Below are 10,222 nucleotides of genomic sequence, written 5' to 3' on the forward strand. Positions count from 1 at the left end.
TTCTTAAGGCAAGGATGTTACCCTCTTTTAGGATTCTTTTATTTTCGATAACTTTTGTCATTTTTGGGATGCTTGTGTTTACATACTCTACAAACTGGCATTTGTGGTCAGAGTAGTGAAAATCCATATTCCAGCACCTAACACTGTCTTTAATATGTTTACATAGTATAACGTAATCAATTCTGCTAGATGTGGACTTTGTTACCCTGGTATCACTATTTACTACATTTACGAGATTATATGAGTTAAGAGTATCTATTAACCTCATATTACACAAACTGGAAGATTTTGCCTCAATATTCAGATCACCAAGTATAGTTAGGTCCCTGGGACCACAACGTCCCACTACTCTACTAAATATGTCTATGAAGCTAACTACATCAGCCTTTGGTGGATGGTAAATCCCAATAACTTTATGTTTTCTCATAACCTCTCTACACTCTTTGGTGTGGACTTCAATGCCTGTCACTTCAATCAAGCCTTCTTTGTTGTACTGGTCTAGATAGTTTATTTTCTTGTACTCGAGATTCTCACTAATGTAAACTGCCACACCACCACCCTTATGTTGCTGTCTACAATAACTATTTGCTAAGGAGTAGCCCTCTAGTTTACAGTAAATAATTTCATCAGATTTTAATCCATGCTCAGTTGACACTACTATATGAGGTGACTGTTCACTTACAAAAACCTGTAATATATTAAGCTTATTTCTAAGGTACTGTATGTTTAGGTGCATGAGCCTTAGTGGTATTTTTAACTGGTCACTCTGATTATCTTCCTTTAAAATGCACTGAGTTGGTTCACTTACATAAGTTCTGGATCCCGGCACTAAAAGTGTTCCTGTTCTTTGGCGATCTTGCATTTCTTGATTGTTTCAGAAAGGTATTTCATTAATTTATGTACTAAAAATGTGCCTCTACTGGGATTCTGTTTGCATAAAACAGATTAATAACCTTTGTAAAGCTGTACTTTGTATCTGAACTCTTGCAGAACTGTAAATGTTAACTGAAAGTCTGTTTTCTCAGTCATTTTAATAATGGGATAAAAATGAAACTATTGTAATGGATAAATAACTAGAAGTCTAAGACTGTGCACTCGTGTTTGCATGTTTGAAGTAAGTGCCAGTCAGAGCTGATGAAGTATTGTGAAAAAAAAAAAAAAAAACAGTCTTCAGTAGTTACTGGAGTCCATGAATGAGATACTACACTTATGAATACTCAGTTTATGTTACCTGTAGCAATGCAAGTATAATAATCATATCAGCAACAAAGGAATCAGAAGTTAAGTAACAACATCATAACTAAAGACATTTCTAATAAAGCACTGTTTCTATTCTGTCAGAGAATTTCTGAATATGTAACAAAATTAATTGTAATAGGTACCTATTTTTAATTTGCCTACTATTTTGCTAATACTGTGTATTATTGTAACTTATCTTTGACCTGTCCAATATCAATTGTACATTTTGTGCTGTATGATACAACTGGACTAATAAAAAATCAAATCAAATCAAGCTATCCGCAACAGTTTATATCGGCAACTGCAAAAAGCTTTATGGGTTACTGTGAAGCCAATTACAAGTTCGTTTTAACATCAAGTTATCATAACATTTGTACTGCGCTGTTACAATGCCCAGGTATTCGTATTAGTTGCCTTCTTCAAATTATGGATCACTGGTACTGCAATCATAGGATACTACAATTTTGTAAAGTTCCTCTGAAAGCTTATCAGGCTCTGCCTGAATGTTCATTCAGCTTTTTTCAGAATACTTCATTACAGATAAATGCAGCATCTGCAAATGTTGGAGGTTTCTTGAGGTGTCTGACAGGATATTAATATAAAAGTACAATACGGACAGCAAATGCCTCGACACACTTCCCTTGAACATACCTGAACTTTCTTCTACATCTGTCAATGACTCTCCATCCAAGATAACATGCTGTGTCCTCCCTACCAACAAATCTTCAATTCAGTCTCAAATTTCAATGAAAGTAATCCATGACTGAAACTGTAACATAACTGGATATATGAAAAATCTACTCACCAGGTGGTGGCAGGACAAAACACTTATAAAAGATATGGAAACATGAAAGCTTTCAGAGCCAGTGGCACCTTCTTCTGGCAGATGGGTTGAATGGAAAGGAAGTAGAAAAGAGAATGGTGAGGTTTAGGTAATTGAGAGAGTTATGGAAAAGGCACTCGAAACCCCGGGTCAGGGGAAACTTATTGGATTGGATGAGAAGGTAAGACTGACTGTTGGTACCAGCACTAGACGAGTTTTGAAAACCTAAGGACTCAAATGCGGAAGATAGGGCGATAAATAGACCTCGGATTTTAGGTAAAAACCCATTTTGTTCCTCATTAAATAAAGGCAATAAAAGTTGTACATACACGAATTACACCAATTTATTATCGAAAAAGATAGTTCTATAGCACCTAAAAATACCTAATTTCAGATTAGTACCCAATTGTACCTAAATTTTAAATATCCAGTTACAATTTTTTTTAAGGCTAACTTTCTCTTTTGGTCTTCCAACCTGAGAATTACACAAATATTTGATCAAAAATTGTAATTCTATAGCACTTAAAATACCTAATTTCATGTTAGAACCTGACTGTATCTAATTTTTTAAAATTCAGTCAAATAAAATTTGTATGACTGAAACTACTCTTCTGGTCTCCCCAGCTACTTAGAAAACATTAATTGAATGATATCTGGTTTGTTTGCACGTGTGAATGCCAATGGTGAGTCAGACAATGTCAGTATATGCCACGGTGTTCCAGCCCGCCCTGCTCCACAGAGCATTGTTACTCACTGTGAACCGTAAAAGGGGCTGGCAGGGCACGGAGGAGCCTTGTGATCTGCCTCCTGCACCTTCCAGTCCTGTCAGAACAGCCTGTTTAGAACACCTGCACTGCCTTCATTCAGTTGGTCAGCGTGCTGCTTGGATGTGGTGAAATACACTCCTGGAAATGGAAAAAAGAACACATTGACACCGGTGTGTCAGACCCACCATACTTGCTCCGGACACTGCGAGAGGGCTGTACAAGCAATGATCACACGCACGGCACAGCGGACACACCAGGAACCGCGGTGTTGGCCGTCGAATGGCGCTAGCTGCGCAGCATTTGTGCACCGCCACCGTCAGTGTCAGCCAGTTTGCCATGGCATACGGAGCTCCATCGCAGTCTTTAACACTGGTAGCATGCCGCGACAGCGTGGACGTGAACTGTATGTGCAGTTGACGGACTTTGAGCGAGGACGTATAGTGGGCATGCGGGAGGCCGGGTGGACGTACCGCCGAATTGCTCAACACGTGGGGCGTGAGGTCTCCACAGTACATCGATGTTGTCGCCAGTGGTCGGCGGAAGGTGCACGTGCCCGTCGACCTGGGACCGGACCGCAGCGACGCACGGATGCACGCCAAGACCGTAGGATCCTACGCAGTGCCGTAGGGGACCGCACCGCCACTTCCCAGAAAATTAGGGACACTGTTGCTCCTGGGGTATCGGCGAGGACCATTCGCAACCGTCTCCATGAAGCTGGGCTACGGTCCCGCACACCGTTAGGCCATCTTCCGCTCACGCCCCAACATCGTGCAGCCCGCCTCCAGTGGTGTCACGACAGGCGTGAATGGAGGGACGAATGGAGACGTGTCGTCTTCAGCGATGAGAGTCGCTTCTGCCTTGGTGCCAATGATGGTCGTATGCGTGTTTGGCGCCTTGCAGGTGAGCGCCACAATCAGGACTGCATACGACCGAGGCACACAGGGCCAACACCCGGCATCATGGTGTGGGGCGCGATCTCCTACACTGGCCGTACACCACTGGTGATCGTCGAGGGGACACTGAATAGTGCACGGTACATCCAAACCGTCATCGAACCCATCGTTCTACCATTCCTAGACCGGCAAGGGAACTTGCTGTTCCAACAGGACAATGCATGTCCGCATGTATCCCGTGCCACCCAATGTGCTCTAGAAGGTGTAAGTCAACTACCCTGGCCAGCAAGATCTCCGGATCTGTCCCCCATTGAGCATGTTTGGGACTGGATGAAGCGTCATCTCACGCGGTCTGCACGTCCAGCACGAACGCTGGTCCAACTGAGGTGCCAGGTGGAAATGACATGGTAAGCCGTTCCACAGGACTACATCCAGCATCTCTACGATCGTCTCCATGGGAGAATAGCAGCCTGCATTGCTGCGAAAGGTGGATATACACTGTACTAGTGCCGACATTGTGCATGCTCTGTTGCCTGTGTCTATGTGCCTGTGGTTCTGTCAGTGTGATCATGTGATGTATCTGACCCCAGGAATGTGTCAATAAAGTTTCCCCTTCCTGGGACAATGAATTCACAGTGTTCTTATTTCAATTTCCGGGAGTGTATTTTACAGTGACAGTGTATTTGTAGAAAGTAAAGCATGCCAAAAGTAGCCAGCTACAAATCATCTCTGATTTGTCAGTGGTTTTCCTGATTTCTCTACAGACAGAAGAGTTATTCACTGCAATGTGTGCAACACAGATCTAAATAAAATGTTAACCTTTTATCTGCTACGCCCACTCCCGAGTTAACTAGCACCAGACACATGTGAATGCAAAAATATTGTTTATAAACCCTTAAAGTAGGTTAATTTTGCTAAGTAGATCTCGTATGTGAATTCTTCCACAAAGTATTTCTCATTTATTTTTGTTTTTAGGTATGTTCTGAACAGAGGTCACATTTAAGTTAGCATGTTGCAGGGATTAAACACCAGGCAAATTTAAAAAATAAACTTGAAACAAACATTTGTAACTAAACCAAATGCAACAAACAAAAACAAATTCATCTTGACCTGTGTCGAGCCATTGTTGCAGCAAACATACCATTCAATGCAGTTAAAAATAGCCATTTCAGAAGTTTTCTAGAGAAATACTGTCACCGCAGCATTCCATCAGATTCCACGCTGAGAAAGAACTATTTAATACTTTATATGAAAATATATTGAGCAGGATAAGAAAAGATACAGGCAATTCATATATTTGGATCTCTGTCGATGAGACAACTGACAGACAAGGTTGATACATGGCTAATTTGATTGTTGTATAGTTAGATCCTGACACTCATTCTGTTCTCATATGATCTGCGGCAAGGAGCTAAAAAAGACTAAACAGGAAACAATTGCTCACTTTGTTAATAAATCCCTCAAATTTCTTTTCCCCAACAGTCTGCAAGTACTTCATTTTCATCCAATCTCCACTGACACAGCCACATACATGATTGCTGCTGTTGAAAGTATGAGGAAGGTGTTCGGATTGGTCGCACCAATAAGCACACCCATTTAGCAGTAGTTCATTTACTAACCTTAACACATAAAAGGATCACAAAGAACTGACTTGAACATGGTGGAACAGCCAAAGATAAGTCTTAGAGTCCAAAGATGAATGCATATCGATGTTGGTGTTGATTTCATTGGTGCCACAAGTATTTTACCCAGCATTGCTCTATATCATACGTCTTGCCCATGCCATGAATCAAGTAGCTGAGACAATATGTCTCAACTTTCCACACGTAAATAAGACAGTTTCAACCATCAAAAAGGTTTTTATTAAAGCACCTATACCAGAATCCAGTTATTTCGAAAGGAACTTCCCGACATACCACTTCCACCAGAACCCATAATTACTCGCTGGTGCACGTGGCTAGAGGCCGTGAAGTATTACAGTGAGTATTTAGAAGACATTAAGGACATTGTTCTTAAATTGTAGAAGTGACAGAAAAAACCAACTTGGTCCCAGATTCTACTGAGAAACTAAAGTCAGTGCTAAAAAAAAAAAAAAAATCATAGGTGTGTGGTCCCATTGCACTTAATACCATCATTTAAATATCCTACGGTGACATTTGTTGATTTGGAATGATCATTCTCAGCATGTAAGATGCTATTAACAGACAGGAGATGCAGTTTCTCAACAGAAAATCAGGAGAAAGTGTTAGTTATTTATTGTGACTGTAATTATGGACATGGACAATAATATAATGTAGATTTTTGCCAATCTATTTGTCTTTCTTGATAGTAAAATATCAGATTTTGGTCACCTATTTTCTAATTTTTATAACCTATTTTTGTAAGTGATAGAACCTATTTGAGGAATCTAATTTAAGATCTTTAGAACTTAAAAGTCCGAGGTCTAGTGATAAGCAGGACAGAGGACATTGAAAAAACATCATGCAAGAATCAGTGAGTGAAAGATAAGTGCATTATACATGAAAAAAGTTGAGGAAGTATGGGGAAAAAATAGATAGGTCAAAAAAACAACAGACATTGAAAAATAAAGGGAGTGAAGAAAAGGGACAGAAAGGAACAGTTACTGAGACGAATTGCTGAATAACAGAAAATGTAAATTTGAGCCTGGTGGGTGTCAAGAACCATGCACATCTTGTAACACCAGTTCCCACCTGTGGGGCTCTGAGAAAATGGGGTCAGCATAGAAAATCCAGATGATGCATGTGGTGAAACAGGCATCGGGCTCATGAGTGTCATGTTGTAGAGCATGCACTGCAACAGAATACTGTGCATTGCCAGTGTAAACCCTGAGCCTACACTCATTCATCCTGACTGATAAAATGGCTTTTCTCTGCCTTGTGATGACTGGGTGTTCTGTGATGTCCTTAGGTTAGTTAGGTTTAAGTAGTTCTAAGTTCTAGGGGACTGATGACCATAAATGTTAAGTCCCATAGTGCTCAGAGCCATTTGAACAATTTGATAAAATGGCAGTAAGCATACAAAAGTATAAGGCTTAATGGTGTTTATCATATAGATGGTACATTAAGTGTCATTTCTCAGGTAGCTCTGCCTTTGATAGTAGACATTCTGCCAGTTGCAAGGCTGCTATATGCGGTGGTAGGAAGGTGCGTAGGGCAAGTCTTACAGTAGGGACAGTCACATGGCTAGAAGCCAAGCTGTAGGGTAGGGATATGGGTGCAGAAGGAACATAGGGTCTGACAAGGATATTGCGGAGTTTTGGGTGAGCCTTGAAAAGCTATTCTATGTGTGGCAGGCAAAATGTCAGACAGAATGGACCTCATTTCACGGCGTGATTTTAGGAAGTCATAGCCTTGTTCAAGTAGCTGATTAATACATTCAAGACCAGTATAATATGGAGACTCCCCTGATACGTTTAGAGCAAGTGACAAGAGTCTCTATACAACAGCTTTCTACAGATGTCCAGTCCAGTAAAACAAAACTAAAACTGCTTTTACAGTTATGAGTACAACGGTAGTAGGCATGGGGCTGCACACTCTTTTATTGAAAAGGTGATGATTTAATTCATTTAATCATGCATTAAAAGTAACTTTCTCAAGCCACCTGTAACCACAGATAGGTTGTGTTTTATGCTTTTCGTGTACTTGTGACTTGATGCACTGCAATCCTCCATATCACCTTTGTAGTCCAAAATTGTGGACTGGATAATTCCTATCTACCTGTATCAAGACCATCTCACATTTCCATGTGTTTTGAAGAATATATCTGCTTTTCTTTCAGCTGTCTGACTGTTACTGGTTTGTAGTCTCCTCCTGTTTTCTACATTTATCAATTAATTACAACTAGTAATTGAAATCCATGTGATACATGAATAAGAATTTGATGCCTATGGTTCAGAGAGTAGCAGACATTAAGGTGAGGTTCTTCTAATCTGTTGGTAAGGAAGATGGTAACAGGCAGAACTATTAATTTATTCATTTAATTTCAGTCCCTCTGAAGCCAAACACTCTACACCGGAGTAGTACTGAGTGTTAAGATACGTATTCCTAAGCTATTTTATGAAGGGATCAACAGTACCAGGATTGGATGTGAGGGCCCAGGAAATCTACTTTTTAACTAGGCTGGTGTGATAATTACATATGGTGAAGGCTGAGGTGAAAATGCTGGTGTATTGCTGTAAGGAGTCTGTGTCAGAACAAATATGTTTGCCTCAAATGCAAAGGCTGAATGGGAAGGAAAGTTTGACATGAAAAGGATGGCAACAGTCAGAATAAAAGTACTCTAGTTTGTTTGTAGGTTTAATGTGAATGGAAGTGTGCAGTTGAACCTCAGTGAGGACGTCAGCATCAAGGAAACTGCCATGAGATTTGGAATAGGATTATATGAATTTTATATTGGGAGAATGTATTTAAAATCCGAAAAATTACAACAGGTCAGCCTCAAAATGAATCCACATCTACATCTACAAACATACTCCGTGAGTCACTGTACGTCTCATGTTGGAGAGTACCTTGTACCACTACTAGTTATTTCCGCTCCTGTTCCACTCGCAAACTGAGTGAGGGAAAAGTAACCTGCTATAAGCCACCATATGAGCCCTAATTTCTTGTATCTTATCTTTGTGGACCTTAAGCCACATGTACGTTGATGGCAGTAGAATCGTTCTGCAGTCAGCTTCAAATGCAGGTTATCTAAATTTTCTCTATAGTGTTCCTCAAAAAGAATGTTGCCTTCCCTCCAGGGATTCACATTTGAGTTCCCAAAGCATCTGCATATATTTGTGTGTTGTTTGAACACACCAGTAAGAAATCTAGCAGCCTACCTCTGAATCGCTTCAGTGTCTTCCTTTAATCCTACCTGATGTGGATCCCAAACAATCGAGCAGTGCTCAAGAATTGGTTAGTTTGTCGATTTCGGGGAGGAGTGGACCAAACAGCGAGGTCATTGGTCTCATTGTATTATGGAAGGAAGGGGAAGGAAGTCAGCTGTGCCCTTTCAGAGGAACCATCCCGGCATTTTCCTGAAGTGGTTTAGAGAAATCGAGGAAAACGTAAATCAGGGTGGCCGGACACTGTCGTCAACCCGAATGCGAGTCCAGTGTGCTAACCACTGCGTCAGCTCACTCAGTAATAGGTTATAGTGTCCAAAATGTGTCTTATTTACAGATGAACCACACTTTTCCCAAAATTCTCCCAATAAACTGAAGTTGACCAGTTGTCTTCCCTACTACAGTCCTCACATGCTTGTTCCATTTCATATTGATTTGCAGCCTTACTATATTTAAACAATGTGACTGTGTCAAGCAGCACACAACTTACGCTGTACTTGAATATTACAGGTTGTTTTTCCTACTCATCTCCATTAACTTACACTTTTCTACATTTAGATTTTAGAGCCATTCATTACAACAACTAGAAATTTTGTCTAAGTCACCCTTATACTCCTACAGTCACTTGACTTCAACAACTTCCCATATACCACAGCATCATCAGAAACAACTGCAAATTGCTGCCCGTCCTGTCTGCCAGATCATTTATGTATACAGAAAATAATAGTGGTCCTGTCATGCTTCCGTGGGGCACTCCTTGACAATACCCTTATCTCTGATGAGCACTGGTCATCGATGACATACTGGGTTCTATTACTTAAAAAATATTCAAGCCACTCACATATCTGGGAATGTATTCCATATTCTCAAACCTTCATTAACATTCTGCAGTGTGGCATCAGTCAAACACTTTCCAGAAATGTAGAAATATGGAATCTGCCTGTTCCCCTTCATCCAGAGTTTGCAGTATACATGAAAAAGGGCAAGCTGAGTTTTGCTTTCCAAAACCGTGCTGATTTGTGGACACAAGTTTCTCAGTCTCTAGGAAATTTATTATATTCGAACTCAGAATAAGTTTTAGAAGTCTGCAGTAAACCAATGTTAATGATGATGTTTGGTTTGTGGGGCACTCAACCAGCCATCAGTGCTTGTACAATAGTAATAATAATAATAATAATAATAATAATAATAATGAAATGATGAGGACAACACAAGCACCCAGTCCCCATGCAGAGAAAATCCCCAACACGGAAACCAATGTTAAGAATAGCGGTCTGTAATTTTACACATCCATTCTTTTACCCTCTCCATATACAGGAGTTACGTGCACTTTTTACATTCACTGGGGGGTTTTGCACTGGACAAGAGATTGGCGGTAAATGCAAGCTAACTAAGGAGCCAACGCTATAGAGTACCCTTTGTAAAACCAAATTGGGATTCCATCTGGACCCAGCGACATGTTTGTTTTCAACTCTTTCAGTTGGTATCCTACACTAGTGATGCTTATTACTACATTGTCCATACGAGACTGTTCAATGGTCAAATGATGGCATCTTTGTATAATTCTCCTGCAAGAATGATTACTTAAACGTGAAATGGCTTTCATTTTGCTATCTTTAACTGTCATGACCGGTCAATGAGTCAGTGGACAGAA

The sequence above is a fragment of the Schistocerca nitens genome, chromosome 10 (genome assembly GCF_023898315.1).
Source record: "Schistocerca nitens isolate TAMUIC-IGC-003100 chromosome 10, iqSchNite1.1, whole genome shotgun sequence".
NCBI classification, from domain to species: Eukaryota; Metazoa; Arthropoda; class Insecta; order Orthoptera; family Acrididae; genus Schistocerca; species Schistocerca nitens.